Source organism: Columba livia, chromosome Z (assembly GCF_036013475.1).
Source record: "Columba livia isolate bColLiv1 breed racing homer chromosome Z, bColLiv1.pat.W.v2, whole genome shotgun sequence".
NCBI lineage: Eukaryota > Metazoa > Chordata > Aves > Columbiformes > Columbidae > Columba > Columba livia.
The window spans coordinates 30,826,725-30,846,299 of NC_088642.1; the positions used below are offsets into that span (position 1 = coordinate 30,826,725).

The 19,575-nt window shown below is 39.6% G+C and overlaps 1 long non-coding RNA gene across 1 annotated transcript in view; it reads left to right on the forward strand.

The window, feature by feature from the left end:
• The window catches only part of LOC110361867 (uncharacterized), a 51,526-nt gene that overhangs the window by 526 nt on the left and 31,425 nt on the right, over positions 1 to 19,575 (forward strand). The window contains exon 2 of the long non-coding RNA XR_010468813.1: positions 155 to 218. This is a non-coding gene — a long non-coding RNA (uncharacterized LOC110361867). The remainder of the gene's footprint in view (positions 1 to 154; positions 219 to 19,575) is intronic.

Sequence of the window (19,575 nt, forward strand, 5' to 3'; positions counted from 1 at the left end):
CATTCTATATTACTGTTTACTGAAGTCCTGCAGGCTGAGAACAAGCATGTGACAGAGTGTACTGCCTATAGAGAAATTGACTTTTAGGGAGTATGGAAGAGCAAGTTCAGTGATAAGCTTTTTTTTTTTTTTTTTTCTTTTTTCCTGAATGAAGGTCATAACCTGTCCTGCAGCGCTTGCAATGAAGTTCTGAACAATGTCAAAAGGAAAATAACAATGTAAGTGTCTGTCCTCCTTAAGAAAGATCTTCGCTCTGAACTTTAAAGCTAACCATAAACACCAAGAAATTCTCAGTGAATGATATTAGCCATATGACTGAAACACAGGCTGAGTTGCAGCTTGCCAGTATTGTGCTGCTTGTACTTGAAGTCTGTCAAAGGTTTAATAAGGATAATAGGTCTGCCTTAAAGCTAAACATACAACATTTTTCTACTTTCTTCCTTTTTTTGATTTCCTTCTTCAATAAATAAAATCCTTATTTTGATGTCAGAATTAGAAACAATATTTTTGTTTGTTTGTTTAGTGGATTTAGAGAAACCTGAGTGTAGAAAATTCTTTAAAATAATGTTTTTCTTGAGTTCTAGCTGTAGAGTATGAGATGTGACCTAGTCAGTGGTCATTCTGGACTCCACCAGTGGTTAAAAAGACTTTTCAAATTTGGTCTGGATAACTTGTCCATACAAAATTTTACACCTTCATCAAGACATTCCTGCAACTAGGTTATATTTCAATGAGTAAAATAGAGATTTGCAGCTATTGAGGCACCTCTGGATTCTCCCTCCTGATACTCATCCATGGCAATAAATAATCAAGCTGGTATATGAAGGCAGAGTGTTTTTTTTTCTTTTTTCCTCCAAGTCTGCCTATTTAAAAGAACCTTGCAGTATCAGGTTGGGAAAGGAGTATGAATATTATATTTTTAGGTTGAGATCTGAGTTCTGTCACTGAGCTTCCAGGGTCTGGTTGTAGACTGTACAACTGTTGTACTGTACAACACAGTAACACTGTGTTGTATTTTAATATAAAGGTTTTTGCTGTGTCCATGGTGGGCAGCTCCTTGATGAAGATAGCAACCTTGAGCTGGAGGTATAGTTTCATGGTGTTCAGATTCATTGAGTGATTGTGTCAGGGGGTAACTTCATTATAATGATTTTTTCTTTGCTATGCTCTTAGTGGGAGGTAGTCTTAAAAAGCAGCCACGTACTGACCAAGGATGTGAAATTCAATCCCCTCTGCCTGGAACAAGAAGAAGGGTTACGTAACTCACCACCTATAGTAGGCTATTGATGTTGTCTGGGATGAATTCTCACTTCAGCCTGTTGACCGTGTCTTGTTTTGCTTAAAAATATGAAGGCAGCTCCAGTATATCTTATGTACATTTCACCTTCCACAAAACTGACTGTGGTGTATTCTGAAGGAAAGGTACACTGAAGCTTTTCTGTTTTGTATAACATTCTTAAACAGTCAATGAAATCTTGTGATGCTTTGTTAGGTGGTGAGAACTTTCATCTGGATTATCAGCTTTTTGTTTTCTCTTTAGTGGGTAACTACATGATTAATGTGAAGCAGGCAAGAATCAGCTACAGCTGTTTACAGAGTCCCAGGTAGAGTGCTCTGGGGCATAGCTGGTGTTCTTAGAGAGGATCCAACTTTTCTTTTGCTGTAGAAGAATTAGTCACTGTATTAGTTGTTTTAGTTCATGGTTTTCAGTGACATGAGAATGAAGGCTTCTCTCTTTTTTTTCCCCTTTGTTATAGTTGCCCCCAGCAGAACAATATGTAAGTCAAGTGAAAAATGTCATTCCTGTAGAAAAAAAAATCTTTTGTGTTGCATTTTGAAAAGATGTCAAACTACCATGAAAATGGGCTAGAAGTAGGAAAACCAAGTATTTGTTAACCTGTTCATGGTCACCAAGAGAGAAAGTGCATGTACTTCTTGATCCGAAGAAGGACATATGAGAAATTGGAAGAGGCAGCACCCGAGAGGTGATGGGAGGACCATGCAGTCAACACGGCATCTCGCACCTGCAATTTGTTTGCCCCATTGAGTATGGTGACTATAACATCATGGTCCAAACTGCATATTGCTGTGCATTGACCACCATGTAAGGATGTATGTGATGTATGTGGAGACTGGTTTCACTGAGCGATAGCAGCTGTATGCTTCAGCACGTGCCCAGACGTTCTGTTAAGTGTAGAGTGTTTTTCACTACATCCTCTGGTTAATGGTAAAGTGAACTTAACTAAAACCCAAGTGAGTAAGAATGGATCCCAGATGATGTAGCGTGGTCTCTGTGAGCAGGAGCAGTTCCAGCCCTGGGCTGGCTGTGCAGTTCTTAGGCTGTGGCTGTGTGAGCCTGCCAGGTATATATGCATTTTGTCACTTGATACTAAAGTGGGAACTGCTGTCTGGCAAACCTTCACCTGTCTGTCTCCAAAGCTGTGCTAGGCAATGTTTGGCTCTTGCTACCAGCAAGCTTCAGTTCTTGCTGTTGGTGGCCACATGTGCTTGGCAAAGTCTGTGGGCCTGTGCTCTCCAACCCCGGTTTGCCTCAGAAATCCTCGTGTGGAGAGCAATGCGGCCCTTCTGGCTCTTCTTCTCTTCCAACAAAACTGCTGGTACTCCTCTGGTGGCAGGCTCCTCTGTTAAACAACACAGAGATGATAGAAACAGTGTAAATTCAGGTCAAGTGAAATGGTTAAATAATTCAAATAAATCCCTGTTGAGATACTGACAGCCAGTCTAGTCCACCTTTCTGTTTCAATGCTGATGTGGAAGAATGTGTTCAGAGTTCTATAGCAAAAGTTTGCATTCTGTAATTCTGAAAGGTGATATTTTTTGAACTGTAATAATACATGTCTGGGCATTTAACTAAGCAGAAAAATAAAAATACAGGAGGAAAAGAGTAAAATTATATGAGGCAGATAATTAGTAGAGCTGTAGAGCTTTCCAAAGATGTTGAATGTTCTTAGGTAAAGGACAGCGGTCTGATAGCTAAAGTGGATAATTTTGTGCTTAATATGTAAAGTTTAGTTCACTTTTAAACACCAAGTTACTGATCTTAAAATTGTCAGCAGGACCTAGCTGTCGCAGATGTGTTGAAAGAGAGCTCTTACTTGCTTTAAAATAGTATAGAATATAGTTAGTCCTAGAATTACAGCATATGTTGTTCTAAATATTCTTGAATTTTGAAGTCAGAACTAGGGAATTTTAATAAGCAGAAGATCAGGAAAATAAAATATGTTGCACCCTAGGCTTTAATAAAACACAACGTTGTAAGCCGTTCAAAAGCACAGGTCCTTAGAAGTGCTTTTGTTGGGGACGGAGGGCCAAGCAGGTTAACACTAGAGAGTAGAGACTAAAAAATAAAGAACTGAAGTCACTCAACTACATGTACATGTAGCAAAGTTATTCTTCTATATCTCCCCAAGTATTTCCCAAGAAAACATGCTGATGCTTTTAATAATTATTTTTGAGCATGTACAGCTGACTTATATTAGATTCAAATATGTCTAGGAAATTGTTTGTCTTTAGGGTTGTGCACTCATGAGAGTTTTTAGTTTACATACAGAGTTGGGATTATATAGTTTTAAGTGAAGCTGTAAAAAAGAAAAAAGGGATATGTTTCAATTAGGTTCTGCAGTAGCTTTGCCCTGAGGAAAACAAATCAATGACAGCCAACTTTTTATCTCCACAATCCAAAGAAAGCATTTGTTATGGTATTTTAATATCTCTGGAAAGTCTCTATATAACTAGGCAGGTAACTCAATTATTATTTTTTTTCCTTTTTTTTTTTTTTTTTTTTCTGGTGTAGGACTGATTCAAGAGCTTTTGGATATGAAAAGAGAAAGAGATGAATCCTTCAGAAAGCAGCATCTCACATCTCAATTTTATTGAACCTTTTGTTGCTTTTAACACTTTCATGCTTAAAGAATGTGACTAAACTGCCTAATATGCTATGCCAGTTTCTTTTCTCCCATTCTTGGCAACATCCCAGTGCAAGCTGTTCCTAAATGTTCTTCTGCCTTTCACCTCTACTATTTTTTTCTCATTATTCTGGTTTAGCTTAGCACAGGGCAGGCATAACGATATTGCTAAGGAAAAGCTGTAAAAACAGGCTGTAAGGGACCACAGGCAGCTGGCTTTAGAAAAGTTTTTCAGGATTTTAAGAACTCTCTGGCTGCAACATACTTTTAAAACTGCTTTTTCTCTGAGGGGTTTGAAGAAAACTCAAATGGGAACTGTCAAAATCCCCCCAGCAAACTGTCTCTTAAAAAACTCATTTGGTCAAGCTTTGCTCATGACAAGTAGAGAGAGGAAGCTTTATGAATAAACAAATACTGTGTCCCATGCTGATATCAGTGTATATATTTTTATTCCAATTGTATTCTGCAGCTTTATGTAGCCTTACTGTAAGTAGGTGCTGAAATAACTAGACAGCAGTTTATATTTCACAGTTAATTAATTTTTTTTTCCTTCTCAGCTTCTGAAAGGATAATTTCACTGTTTTCCACCAGTTTTTATGACTTAAAAGTCAAAACACTTCCAAGAAAAGATTAATGGTCTTTTCCTGTTGCTTTTTCCCTTCATCTCACAACTTCACCCCTCTCCCACATTATGCTTCAAGGCTGCCCATAGGCTGGAGACAAGAGCCTCCCAGTCTTCCATCTTATGCTTAGTCCAAAGACCCTTCCAAAGCAAAAATACCCCACAACTTTTTAAGTGTATGGCATTATATAACTTATATATCAGACAGATATGTTTATATATTAATTTCAAAAGCTATTATGTAGTTTTTCAAACTTGGGAATAATTTTATCAGTTTGAAGGAGTCAAAACTGCACTCCCTCTACAGATCTAATCTTAAATGGTTTTAATGATCATCTAGTCTTCTTTCTTTGGGAATCTTGTATATTTTCTTTTTTCTTTTAATATTTCCCCCCCCCCCCTTTTCTTCACATTTTTACTTTTTTTTTTTTTTCCCCTTCACCCCCCGATTATAAGGGCTGAATATATAGTCTTCAGAAATTTAAAAATAAAACTGAAACTTGAGGTTCTAGACTAACACATTAATTCAGGGTTTAGGGCTTTAATATAAGGGTTAGTTAACATTACATTTGCAGAATTAGTACACTGTGTTTCTGCAGCCAAATGCATACAAGCGTCTGAAGCCAGGACAGAGTCAAACCTTCACATGCTAAGAATTACTAAGTGGCCTGAAAATTTCCCTAAAGTGGAATCTGAATCAATCTTGATACAGGAGAAGCAAAGCCTCTGAAGAAATCACAGTTAAGCAGACAAATGAGGAAGATGGAATAATCCAGTGGTAGCACTGCCTCTGCTACCATACAGCTACATCTCAGACTTCCGACTCGCTTGATTGGGGTGTGGGTTGATATGCAGGTGAGGAACTGCTGCTTGGTCCTCAGGATGCAGCACCTACCTGAAGCTGGCGGCCCATCCCAAAGCTCAGGCAGCAGTAGGCTCTGTTCTTATGTGACAGCACTGCTTCTAGTGAGTGGTCCGCAAAAGCTGGTTCTAGTGATATAGAGACTGGTGGAGGTGGTAGCTTTGGCCTCCTGAGCTGTCAGGATTTGGTGAGCAGAAAGGTGCTAGCATGGAGCTGCCCTCTTCTTTGCCCTCCTTTGCCTCTTTTGGGTCTCTCAGGCTCAGCTTTGTCAAATCTGAACATGTAGTGAACGTTTTTGATTACCCCAGAAAACAGCATGCCAGTCTATTTTTGAATTTTGCAAATGAGCTCTTACCATATTAATGGGTGAAACCAAACCCTCAAATTTATATGCTTCTGTTCTTCAGGCTATCTACATTTAAATTTAATATATTGAGTCCATTTCTAATAGAAGCTGTAGGGGATGTGATCGAAAGTCTTTTTAACTTTAGCTTCTGTCTGCAGTCATTGATCTGCAAATTTTCCTTTCAGAACATTTAAAAAACCCTTTTCACATTGTCTGTTCCCTGCCTGCCCATTGTGAAAACCTATTTGATTAGAGAGCATCAAAAAATTAATCAAGGCTTCTGATCTTTTGGAATAGGTGCTGGTTAACATTTCAGGAATACATCCCTAAATGGGAGATTGGATGGTAAGAGCTGTGTTTGCAGGGGGAGATCTGTCCATTTGACAGAGGTCACTTTTACAGCAACTAATAACAAAGCAGTGCTGTTCTTAGGATTTCAAGAAAATACAAAGGTTTCTAAACAGCTCTTCCTGACTGCCTCACACCCCCCACTCCCTATATAGAAAGAGAGCCTAAGTTAGATCCTATGCTACAGAATTAAACGTACAGATTTTACAGAATCACAGAATGTTAGTGATAAGAAGGGACCTCCAAAGATCATCTAGTCCAATCCTCCAGTTATCTTGCTTGTTGTTTTTGTGTGGGTGAGTTCTGAAATTAAAATGAAATAGTGGTGAAGTAAACACTTTGGACCAAAGATTTGGGTAATTTAGCAGTGTGATGAACTGTCACCGAGTTAAAGGAAGAGAGTGTCTTAAATATTTGTGCCTGCCTCACACAGTATAATGTAGCACAGATTCCCTTTCCACACGTGCACTTCTGCTGAAGCGAGCAGTGTTCAAGCCATCACCAGAACTAGAAGTAGTGTTGGTATACCTCTATGATCAGTTTAACATGGTGCATAGCTAAAGCTATATTGCTTTTGCACCCAGGCTAACATATACTTGCCAAATTGTGCTGTGCCATTAACCAATGCATGTGCTGCTAACTGAGATTTGTCTGTCCTACAGGACACTGTGTGGGATAAATTTTGGACTATTTGAGGACTTGGACTGGCAACCCAGTCCCTGAAAGGTAAAATAAGCAGCAATTGTATAAATAGACAAAAGCAGAATGTGAAAAACTGGCTGGCAAGTTATAGCTAGAAATAAAGAATACGTATGTAAATGCATTGGAACTAAGCCCTGAAATTATTTCCTTAAGGCTACCTTAAATTCTTCATCACACAATTCAGAAACTGAGTATCATCTTTAAATGAAGATGACCCAAAACGCTTGAGGATGGTAATACAGGGTGAAATTCAATGGACTGCTTTTTTTTTTTTTTTTTTTTTTTTGAGGCCACAATAGCTAATAAATTCAATTACTGACTATAAAGAAGACTTGATTATTTTCTGTTAATTGTTGATGGAAACTTTTAGGAAAGGATTTGCTGGCTGCATTTTTATAGTGCTGGTACAATAACTCACGAAGTTTGTTAGTGTTACGCACATATACATGAGAGTTTCAGTTAAACTGTTTCTTTACGATGTCATTCTTCTGTAGGAATGAGGTCAATATAGACACAGATTGTAATTAAAGCCTCAGATGCAGTGTTCTGTCACTGTTTTCATGTCTGGCCTTTTTACCACAGAGAGATACGAACTGCAGCTTTAGTGTATGGGACAAGAAGAGTTGCTGACTTCCCAGCAGTGCTTTGCAGAATTTGCTTCTAGTGATGGAGAGACACATGATGATGATGGAATTTAATGTTTTTCAGGGCAAACAAACCTTAATGAAACAATGCCAAGCTTTCCCCTCCCCCCCCGTTTAACTGACATACTGCAAGAGCTTTGCTTCTGTATCTCTAATGAACCTCGTCATGTGTGTTTTGACTGCAAATATTTGCATGGACACTAGTATCAGAGGCACTAATTTGGTTGTAGCAATTTGGTACAGATAAACTGTTAGGTTAGAAAGAATAACTTTCTATACATGTGTGTGACAATTATTCAAGGTTTTTAGAAGCTGTGAAGTTCTGTACCAGTGTGTCTTGCTTACAGACATGACATTCCTGTCCAGATATTGCAAAGCTTTCAAAAACTATATTCTAAGTAGGTGGGATACACAGGCTATTTAAGGAGCATATGGTAGGTGTCTTTCTCTGATTTTTTGGGGGGGATAAGTTACAATTTTAAAGAAACTTAAAATACATGCCAACAAAAAGCTGATTTTGCATCACATTGTGATTTGTCTCTTCTGGATGTCTGTCTTATCGCACTCTCTCCTCATGATGTGACTGTCTTGCAGAATATATCATTGTGGCAGGATGCAAACCCCCCTCTCTCCCTCTCCCTCCTTCATCATGGAAGGGGTAGACACATCTCCACTTGAGGCTAACAGCTTCTTTTGTTTGGCCCCAGAGCACCCTGGCCAGGGCCATTAGGAGAAGGGAGTGCCAAGGCACCAGGGAGCCCTGGACGCCCGAAGACAGTGTGGGGGATGTTTGGAGGCTTCAGGGGCAACCGCAGCCAGGGTGGGGGTGCAGAGAAGCTTCTGGAACGCCCACAGTTAGGTCTGATCAGCCAATAGAAAACGGGACTCTTGTCGAGTCTCCGCTCATTGTCCCGGGTCTCTGGGAGCACCAGCGAGATGGTGCCGCTGAGGGCTCCCCCCAGGGGTGGAGACTCCGCTTGCTTTGCCGCCACGGGTGTGAGTAAAATTAACCCTCGCAGGATTGCGAGTGTATTTACTTACCATGCACATTTGCACATGTAATTTTCCGTGCTCAATATGGGCATGTGTAAAATTAATCCTCGCACAATCGCGGGTGTATTTTCCTCCCGTGCTTCATGTAAACACGTGTAACTTTCTGTGCACATTTGCACGCATACTTTCCGTGCTTAATACAAGCACGTCTAAAATTAACCCTCGCGGAATTGCGAGTGTATCTACTTTCCATGCACATATGCATGTGTACTTTCTGTGCTCAACACCAGCACGTGTAAAATTAATCCTTGCATAGTCACGGGTGTACACATAAGCACGTGTAATATTCCGTGCACATTCGCACATGTATCTCTCCTCGCAGGATCCTGAGTGTATTATAAACTTAACCTTGCAAGATTGCAAGTGTACACTTTCCGTACTCAATACAAGTACGTGTATTCCTTTAAAATAATCCTGCACTGTGTTCAGGCAAGTGTGTACTCCTCCGGGACTCAGGGACGGTTCTGTTATTGTTCTGGACAAAGCCATGTGTATGGACACTGTGGACCGCCTGTTGTATTAGTTGCTGCCCCTTAATAATTTTCCTCAACTGATATCCAAACCTGTATTCAAGTCACTTTTGGAGTGCTAAAACCCTGTTTCTCACCGGTTTAATAAAAGTTGTTTTGGACCCTGTTGTCCCTTAAACTAACCTTGGGGTGCCTCCCTGACAATCATTTGAATCCAAGGCTTCTTTATGTTTCCTTTGCTTTGTTCTATATGTATGTATATGAACCTACTTTTTCACTTTTCTTTCTGTAAATAATTTCTTTGACTTTCAGAAACATACAGATAAATAGGGAATTGAAAGGAATTAAAATATCCCCATTATATTGTACACATTAATATCTCTGCTGTTTGAGGATGAATCTTGGAGAAATGATACTCACTGTTCTCTCACATTTCTCCAGGGAAAAATCCTGCTTATTGGACAAGGATGTATTTAACTCAACAAGCTATTGCACTGCACTGATAGCAACAGCCCGCTTCTCTTATTATGGATGAAACACAGAGTAAATTGCTGTGTGCAGGGTCTGCAAAAGGCTACTAGTCTATGGGTTCAGTGGCTCCCTATGTTTGGCTGTTACTCTGATTTAAGCTGGCGGACCCCTCTCTGAATGCGTAATGCAGAATTTAGTCTGCACCTGGTCACCTGTTTGTGGAGTGCTGTTTATATCATATAGCTGTCAGGTCTTCTGTGCTAGATTGATTTGTACCTGCACCAAAGACCAGCAGTGAGACCAAGTGCCAGTCAATTTTCTCAGTTAGGTTCCCTTTTAGATGCTTGCTTGCACTCTTGGCAGTGTGAGTTGGAGCTGGTTCTTAGACCCGATGAGGTGGATCTGCTATTTTAAAAAATTCATTTTGTATTTGACCATTTTTTCCCCTTAATGGTCTCTCTTTTTTTTTTTTTTTTTTAAGTCCTTCTCAGACGGAATGGTTTCTCTAGGATTCAGAAAGCTGTGGTGGATTGGACCGGCAGCAGACCACCAAAGAGTGACCATGACTTTTTTTTTGGTGCAAGTTTGGCTTTGGGAAGTGCTTTGGAGGTTCTTCTCAGTCCAGCCACTGAGCTGGGTATCGCCAGTTGTTATATAAAATCCACATTTTGTCATATGTCACAATCTGATTGAGAAATGGTTCATTGTTGTTGCATAGAAGAAGAGAAAATGACACTTTGAAACAATGTTTTTTTATATTTTCGGTCAGCTCATGAGGCACCCACTGATCAAGCTTTTTCACTTTCCCAATTTGCTTCAAATGCCGAATGACCGTGGAATGGTGGATGTTTAGTTCTTCAGCAACTTCTCCTGTAGTTGTAAGAGGATCGTTTCCGTGATTGCTCTCAACTGGTCATTGCCAGCTTCTGCCGGCCGGTCACTGCGCTCCTCATCTTCAAGGCTCTCAACTTCTTTGTGAAACTTCTTGAACCACTGCTGCAGTGTACATTCATTAGCAGTTTCTGTGCCAAATGTGTTGATGTTGTGAGTTGTCTCCACTGCTTTGTGACCCATCTTGACTTGAATAAGAAAAGTGCTGGGATTTGCTTTTTGTCCATAGTCAAATATAAAATAAACAGCAAGTAATAAGTCAGTAGCAAAAAAACATAAAGCAGGAAAAGTGCATTAAAAGAACATATAACATGACCACATTTATTTAAAAATGTATTCCAATATCAAATGGCAGATTTTAACAATGCAAAAACTGCAATTACTTTTGCACCAACCTCATGAATTTGTGGTTAAGAATTAAATGGCAACATTGGCATAATAGATGTGTCTTCATTCCTTTGAGAAGGGCCTCAGCTAGCACAAAGACCATTGGCAGGTACAGAGACCTGCTGTTCCCCCTATGTAGCACCTTTATGTTACATCAAGAGAATAAAAAGTGGATATGATCAGGCAATTGTTTTATTTAGGGTTACTCTATACTTTGCTATTTGACATCATCAGTCTCTCTCCCATTCAAAATTTATTTTCACAGGATTTTATTGACCTTGAACATGAGATTAAATATCTCTTTCCCTAGGATCTGTATGCGAGATGTGTTGACTCTTAAAGAGAATCTTTGCTCAGAGAATTCCCTGAGAGACTTACCTTCACCATCTTTCAAAAAAATAAAAGCTTCCTTTTTTCCTTCCCATACAGCATACAGTTTTAGATTTTTTCCACTGTCAGTTCCCTCCACTTCTTTATTTTGAGCTGGGAGACCAAAGCTAAGAAGACAGAAGTGTGGCCATGTCAGTCCTGCTGTAACACCACTTCCAAAAATCACAAACAAAAGACTTTACTCTTCCCCAAATCAGCTTTTTCAGTAAGTCCACAAATTGTTCATTCAGAACACATACCTGCCTGAAGAAACTGAAAAATTGTGTGTACCAATGTGGCAGAATGCAACCCCCCCTCTCTCCCCCTCCCTCCTTCAGTATGGAAGGAGTGGGCACATCTCCCTCTCTCTCTGCTACTTGAGGCTAACAGCTTCTTTTGTTTGGCCCCAGAGCACCCTGGCTCCTGGGCCATTAGGAGAAGGGAGTGCCAGGCACACTGAGCTGTGCCCGTGTGGGAGATGTTTGAAGGCTTCAGGGGCACCCACAGACAGTGTGGGGGTGCAGAGAAGCTTCTAGAGTGCCTACAGTCAGATCTGATCAGATAAAAATGGGATTCTCGTCGAGACTCCGCCCATTTTGTGTGGGTCTCTCGGAGCACGAGCAAGATGCTGCCACCGAGAGCCCCCTCCCCGGGATGGGGACTGCGCTTGCCTTGCAGCCACGTGTGTAAGTAAAACTTCTCACAGGATTGCGAATATATTTATACTTTTTGTGCACGTATGCACGTATAACTTTCCGTGCTCCATATGAGCGCGTGTAAAATTAATCCTCGCAGAATCGCGGGTGTATTTTCCTCCAGTGCACATATGCAAGTGTAACTTTCTGTGCACATTTGCACGAGTACTTTATTTCCTCGCACAATTGCGAGTGTATTTTCCTTCCGTGCACATTTGCACGCGTACTATAAATTATTTCCTCGCACACTCGCGAGTGTCCGCCGAGAGCCCCTCACACAATCGTGAGTGTATTTTCCTCCCGTGCTTCTACATAAGCACGTGTAGGATTCCTTGCACACTTGCACATCTAAGTAAACTAACTCTCGCAGGATTGTGGGTGTATTATAAATTTACCCTCACACAATCGCAAGTGTACGCTTTCCGTACTCACTACGAGTGCATGTATCTCTTTAAAAATAATCCTGCACTGTGTTTAGGCAAGTGTGTATTTCTCCGGGACTCAGGGCCGGCTCCGGCATTGTTTTGGGTGGAGCCACGTGCATGCACACTGTGGACCGCCTGGTGTATTAGTTGCTGCCTCAATAATTTTCCTCAACTGATATCCGAACCTTTATTTAAGTCACTTTTGGAGTGCTAAACCCCTGTTTCTTACCGGTTTAATAAAAGTTGTTTTTGGACCTTGTTGTCCCTTAAATTAACCTACGGGGTGCCTCCGTGACAACCAAACAGATTGAGAATTATACCCATGGTGATTTGTTTTCCTATTTAGCTTCTGCACAGTAAAGAGTAGCAATGTCTCCATCTGATGTTAATTTACCAGCATCAGTGACCATAAGCTTCTGGTAGTGACTCTGCTTCCAGCAGAAACAGCAGTGCCTGGGCACACACCAAAGCTGCTGTAGATGGAAGATCAAAATGTGGCCAGATAATCAAAAATCTTCAGCTGCAGTAAAATAAGCAAACACGAATATTTTCTTTTCCTGTGCCCTGACATGGGGGAAAAGATAGCCTAATGTTGCCATAGTTGTCAAAGGCGAAGTAGCAGCAGACAGATGCTTTCGCTCCAGGTTTGGCAATAATCAAAATCACACTAGAGATCACAAGCAAGCTGCTGTGTTACTTCTGCGTGTCCCATATTTCATCCCAAAGAACGGAGATAGGAAAGATTTAGAGCAATTTTCTTTCTAAATGTTTTTTCCCCCATTGTGCTGGCTAGGCTGTCTGTAGTGTTCCGCGGTCCAGGCAAATGTGGGCTGCTGCAGGCATGCACTTGTTCTCGGTGCATGCTCCCTATCTCTAACGTATTCATTTGAGTTACTGTTGTAATGTGCTGTTATAATTCTGAAAGCAATAAGACGCTGATGCAACAAGAACACCTTGTGTTCTTACGGTGTTATTACCCATGGCTTGACTTAAATACCCCACACTTTTGACGTATCAAGCTTCTAAGAATTGCTTGTGATATGCTTACATCACAAGGGCTCGCGGCAGGCCATATGCTTTTAAGTATATCCAATGAATAAAGATACCCTTTGCAAATACAGCACCAGCAGAGCTGCTGCTTCTTTACTTACTTGCTTACTTATTTATTTATTTAGTTAGTTTGTTAGTTAAATTACTCTGACATTCGAGGAGTTAAAAGGTACATCTTAAGCACTGAGTTTTGAAAATTGGTTTCGACTTCTCAACTGGCAGGGAAAAAACTGTAACTTTTTGTGTTGAGAAGCTGAACTAGTGATGCTTGCAGACAAAAGCAAGGAATATTAAAATCTGCTGATGTAAATTGTTTGTCCGTCCCAGACCACTAAAGAAGCCCTCCATTTCCACCACTAGAAGTTTCTGTAACTTCAACTCTTGTTCCTTGCCTAGAATTTAATAAAAGATTGTTCTTTCTTTATTGACATCTGTGTGTTACACAGCTGAGATCAGCTGATCTTAGGGTGGAAGTAACCTAAGGATCTTTACCCTAAGCTTACCCAGACTGCAGCTATTCCTCTCTCCCTGCACTGTATTCACCCCTGCTCTTTTCACTGTGTAGAGTGATACTTACAACTCCTCCCTGCTGCTATCCTATCTGTCTGTCTGTCCAGAAACAAAACATGTAATTATAGGAAAGGCATGTCTTTCAGAAAAGTTCTGATTTTCATTTGCAGGAGATTGCTTATTTCTGAATTTTGTCTTTCCATCAACATTATCTGAAATTGGTCCACTGTTACAGGGACACTGGCAGACATGAGCCAAATCTCCTTACCAGATCAAGGAAAAGCCCTAATGCGCCTTTTCTTTCTTTCTTTTTTTTTTTTTTTTTCCCCAGGTGTGTGGCTGATCACTTTTTTCTCACTCATTTTTAAAATGAGTTTTGAACTGTCTGTATATGCTTTGTATATTTGTTATCACTTTTGTGTACCTTTTTCATCTATGTTACAAGTGTAGTTGCAAACCTGACAAGTTGTTGATGTGGATTATTGATACTCAATTTTAGTGACTTGTTTAGAGGGGAAAAATGAATGTAACTACTTTATTTTTCTGTACAACATAGATTACTTTGGGGTAAAAAAACCCACAAGTGATTACTTGCCTCTCAGGTCTCTAGTGATTGATTGTTCTGGTACAATAGCAACAATTATTTCTTTTTTTTAACCACATCCCTGAATCTTAAGATATCTTTTCTCCATTCCTAAAACACTAGTGCAAGTTATAATTGTTTGTTTTAAATCTGTGCCGTTTCTTCCACTGCTCGGATGGGATTTACTTGTATATATGATGCAATAGATGTGGCTGGAGCTTCTCAGAGTGTGAACACGTGTTTTCTGTCACAGAACAGTTTCTTTGCTCTGGATGATACGAACTATATATGCAAGAAAAATCTCTTTTCAAAAGGACGCTGCCTGTTTTTCTGCAATCTCTGATCTTGTGTACTGGGTACTAAGAAGTGGTCAGTCCTGGGTGAATAAAGTAGTCAACGTGACCAGTTTCCTTTTTTGTAAAGCTTTGTCTAATACGCTTGTAGTGTAATGAAAAAATTTAATCACCAGATGGCAATGTTGCATGAGACTAACCACTGTGCTTCCTCTGAGGGGGGTAGCAAGGCCTGTGGAAGAAGTGGTATATTTGGTCAGGAGAATGAGTAGCCATATTGGCAAAACTCTTTAATCTCCTTTTTTTAAGTACCTATGCACAGGTCAGAAAGGATAATTTTCTATTTTGTCAAGTGCAAAGAAAGACTGGAAGGAAGTTCATATGAAATTCAGCTCAAGTAAAAAGATTAAGGATATCTTTCTAAAAGAAATATGTATTCATACTTCTTTGTCCTTTTAGCAATTGCTCTTTATAATAATTAACAGCCAGAGACATTCCCAAGGTTACACTAACTGTGTTCAAGAATTCTGTTGGTCATAGTTCCCAGAAAGCAACTGTGAGAAAATAGTGTCTATAGGAATGATTTCCAAGGTTCTGAAATTATAGTTTTTCCTAATTTTAAGGTGTCATCTGACTATATCTGTTGTGGCACTGCATAGTTTTGAAAGGTTTTGTTTCTTTCCCTTGAAAAAGTTAATGTAATTCTGCTTATCCAGAAAGATTTACTTGAATAGAAATAATAGTGTCAGGACACGTTCTGCACTGAATGCTCTTTTGAGTACACTGCTATTCGAATCTACTTGTTTTACATATTATGCGTAACAGACACACATGACTCCAAAGGAGTACTCATGTGTTCCATATAATGTATACATAGTGTGGAATCTACTGTTAAAGTTATGGTCAAATAGCTTACTTTTAACATTTTAATAATTATAGTATAATTTAAAAGCTCTGAGTGGAAATTTAATTTATTGCAATAGGAGAGGATATATTATAGCCAAACCAAAGACAAAGTCTCATTGGAAAAGCAAAAGTATAGTTCATGGTTTTCATAGTGAGAAATGCAGTTCAATAGAGGCACACTTAGTTGAACAGTGCCTGCAGATGCACAAAATGTTCCTTTGTCTTTCCAGTAACCTTCATCTGTGTCCATTCCATAGATGTAGGTAAATTAGTCATATTAGTAAATTGTTTCACGTCTTTTTAGTGATTTCCGGTGGTGGCTGAAGAGAGCCTGTAAGAATATTCTTAAATTCATCATTCTATAGATCACTGGTTAATAAACTGAACAGAGTGCATTATTTTCTTGAAGTAAGTAGTAAGTGTTTTTTGCCCAATCAGTTCTCTCTTGCCTGAGGTGCTGACAGTCGGTGACTTGCTGTCTTTGGGTACCTTTTTAATCTAATAGGTAATTCTGCTGGCTGTTTTTCTATATTGACTCCAGAGGAAGGCTAGAATGATTTAGTGACTTCGTTAAGCACTTACTTGGAGACTATGAACCTGGGCCTAAAGCCACACTTAGAAATAATTTTCTTTTTAAATATCATTGCTCTTCACTGTCTTCCTCCTTCTCCCCTGTTGGAAGGCAGGAGGACAATGAAGGCTAGTTATCAGCCATATTTCCAATGGTCTCTCACTGGGTGAGCTTGGGATGCCACCAATGATGGATTTGTTTGTACCTTTGGACTTCATCTTTATAATTCAGGGTGAAACCATAAGACAGATTGTCCAGAGACACTGTAGTAGCAGCACAGTCACTACTCAGTGTCTCTCTTGCCTTGTGCTTCCAACTACTGCTTCTCAGATGGATGCTGATGGCACTGTCCTGGTTTTGCACCCTCTGCCAGGTGCCACTCATCTTAGTCATGTCACTGCTGGTTTCTGCTTGCCTGGAAGCACAACATCCTTTCCAAGGTATCCTTCTATCAGAAAGGGAATCTGTTCACTGAGATGTCTGGCTGCACGTCTTAGTGGTTGATAAATCAATTGGTGGCACGTGACTGGAGAAGGAGGACTGAGATACTGGGAAGTCTAATGTCTGATGAGACAGTTGAGAGAACACAGCTTGCAACTGTGCCCAGAATGAGGGCTTAAGCATATACAGACTGCTGCAATTGCAAATCACCAGAAGAATTGTGACCTAGTTGTTATCCCACCCTGTTACACTCTTGGTGAGGAAGTTCTTCTGAAAGCAAAATGTCATTGCAACAGTAATTTGACATCTTATTGTAAAATGGTTTGTTTGTATGTCGAAACCTGATGGCAGTGTATGTGTGCAAACTACATGGCAAGATATTTCATTATGGTCATGTTGCTCATTCAGACCGAGTCACTTATCTAGGCTACTGAACAATAAGATGTCAAATTATTGTTGCTGTGACATGACTTTCCTTTCTAATTTCACATTGGCTATTTTGACAGAACAAGAAGGGCAACATGTGAAGATTGCGTCTATTAAAGTAGATTTAGCCTGACAAGGTGAATTATAGCAGTACTGCCTAATGGGTAGAAATAAAACTCTTTGCACTTGCAGGCTTCCACAAGATTGCTTCCTTTTTAGGATATGGATATCAGACTTTAAGTGGATTTTACAAAATCTCCTGTAGATATCTGAATTAAAATCTATTTGAAAGAAAAATCTTAACAAACAATTCACAGTAAGATGAATATCACAATACACTATTTGTCTCTCTCTCTCTTTCTCTGTCTCTTGCTGTATTTTTTAAAAAGAAGCTGCCACCCTTCATATTTCAGGTTTTATCCTTGGAAGAAAAATACAAAGTGAGACAGTAAGAACAAAGGGAAATATTTTCCCCTTCCTGAAAGACTACAAGATACAGATTTGAAATCTGAAGTGCGGGAAAAATTCTACTCCCTAACCCCCTAGAATCTGATAAAATACTACATACTGGCATTTTTATCAGGACCTACCTTGCTCAGTTTGAACTGCATGGAGGTCAATCATCCTGGTTTTTTTGTTTGTTTGTTTGTTTGTTTTTTAAAGATAAGCAAGGTTTGAAGTGTCTTTGGCTATAATTAATAAAAGAGTTCTCACAAAAGTAGATCCCATAGAATAGCTTATTTGGGAAAGAAAACATCTTGGACATAAATTGATTAAAAAATTCCATGAGTTTTTTTAATAAAAATAGCTAATAATTTCACAAAGAAGCATTTTAAGCTCTGAGCAGTGACATGATATAATTTATTTTACTGGCACAAGGCTGATGGAAGGGGTATGATTAACATTTGTTGTGTGATGCCAGTGAAATCCATTCTCAGTTGGAAAGCCCCCTGCATTGCAAAAAAAAAGAGGTGATGCTGGTACCCATAGTGTATGGTGAACTTACCTTTCCTTTTCAGAGCAAATTGCTCTGTATTGATAGCCCAGCTGGAATTGTAAAACTCTCCTGTGTGGCACTCCCTTGTTACAATCCAGTGGCACTTGTGGTTATTCTCAGCCTAGGTGACCAGAGTGGGTCTGCCTGGCCAAGTTCACTTGGTTCTTGCCCTGCCTGTAGGAGTTGTTACTAACAGAGAATAAACAAGATGATGACAGTCTGCACAGAAAGCATGAAATTCTTACAGACCTACTGCACAGCAGTAGTTCCTGAATGTCCTTGATAGGAGACCAGTGAACATCTGTCCTCAGGTTGTACTTCTTCCCCTAGCTCAGAGATGTAAGTCCACTCAAGCTGCATGTATGGTGGAGAAGAACACCTAAGGAAAATGTTACCTTTGTTTGTTTGTTTGTTTTACAGTTTTGATACTGAATTGAAGCCAGGAATTGGTTCCAAGTCACAGGGAGATAGGTGGTCATTCTCCAATTTGGACCGCAACACAAAGCTTGCAAGCTAGACTACCTGTTACATATCTCTGTGTTTCATTCTGTGGGTTGCACTGGGACACTGAAGGGCAATTTGGGTAGAATAGTGGTATTCTTTTGAGCATTTAATTGCCTTTTCTTGAAATTTTATAACAAAGATTCAGAATTCTGTGCAACTAGAACTATCTCATGTAAGTTTGTCTTAAATTCAAAAATATTTCACAAATGATTAAAAATTTATTTAGAATCTCAAAAGCAAGAAAGTAACCTAGATAGAAGTACAGCAAGAGAAACTAAAAATAGATGGAAAAATCAAGAAAAAGTTGATGATAGGGTCAATTTTAGGGCCAGTGCTCTTTAATTTTTTTATAAATTATCTGAATGAGACTTGAATGTACATTAAGTAAGTTTGCTGATGATACTAAGTTAGGAAGGGCTGTGGACTCCCTTGAGGGTAGAGAGGCCTTACGGACAGAAATGGTCTTCAATGAGAGGGTGGCTGGTCAATGGAACAGGCTCCCCATGGAAGTGGTCATAGCACCAAGCCAGTCAGGGTAGAAGGAGTATCTGGACGATGCTCTTAATCCTATGGTTTTGGTTTCAGGTAGCCCTGAGAGGTGCAGAGAATGGGACTTGATGATCCTTATGGGTCCCTTCCAACTTGAGAAATCCTATGATTCTATAGACCAGCATAAAAAGCAGCCGGACAGTGTACAGTGCAGTATGTTGTATGACCCCATCTGAGAGTGGGGAATGAGAAGCATGAACATATATTATCAATAGCAAAAGTGCTATCTTATGGACATATGTTCTTGAGACTGTGTCGTGCCAAGTGCTGCACAATAAAATGTCACGAAAATTACAAAGGTGTGTATGTCTTTTTATGCTCCCTGACTGAAACATATGATGGGGCTAGTCAACTCTTCATTTTCCTGTGGCTTCAGTGACTGACTTAATCTTAGTTAGACTTTGTTGTTTAACATGATACATAAGGTTTACACAGAAAAGGTCAAAATACAACTTAAATTTATATGTATGTGTGTATTCAGTTAATATGAAGCTTAATAGCATTTTTGTTAAATTATATTGATTTTTGTTATAC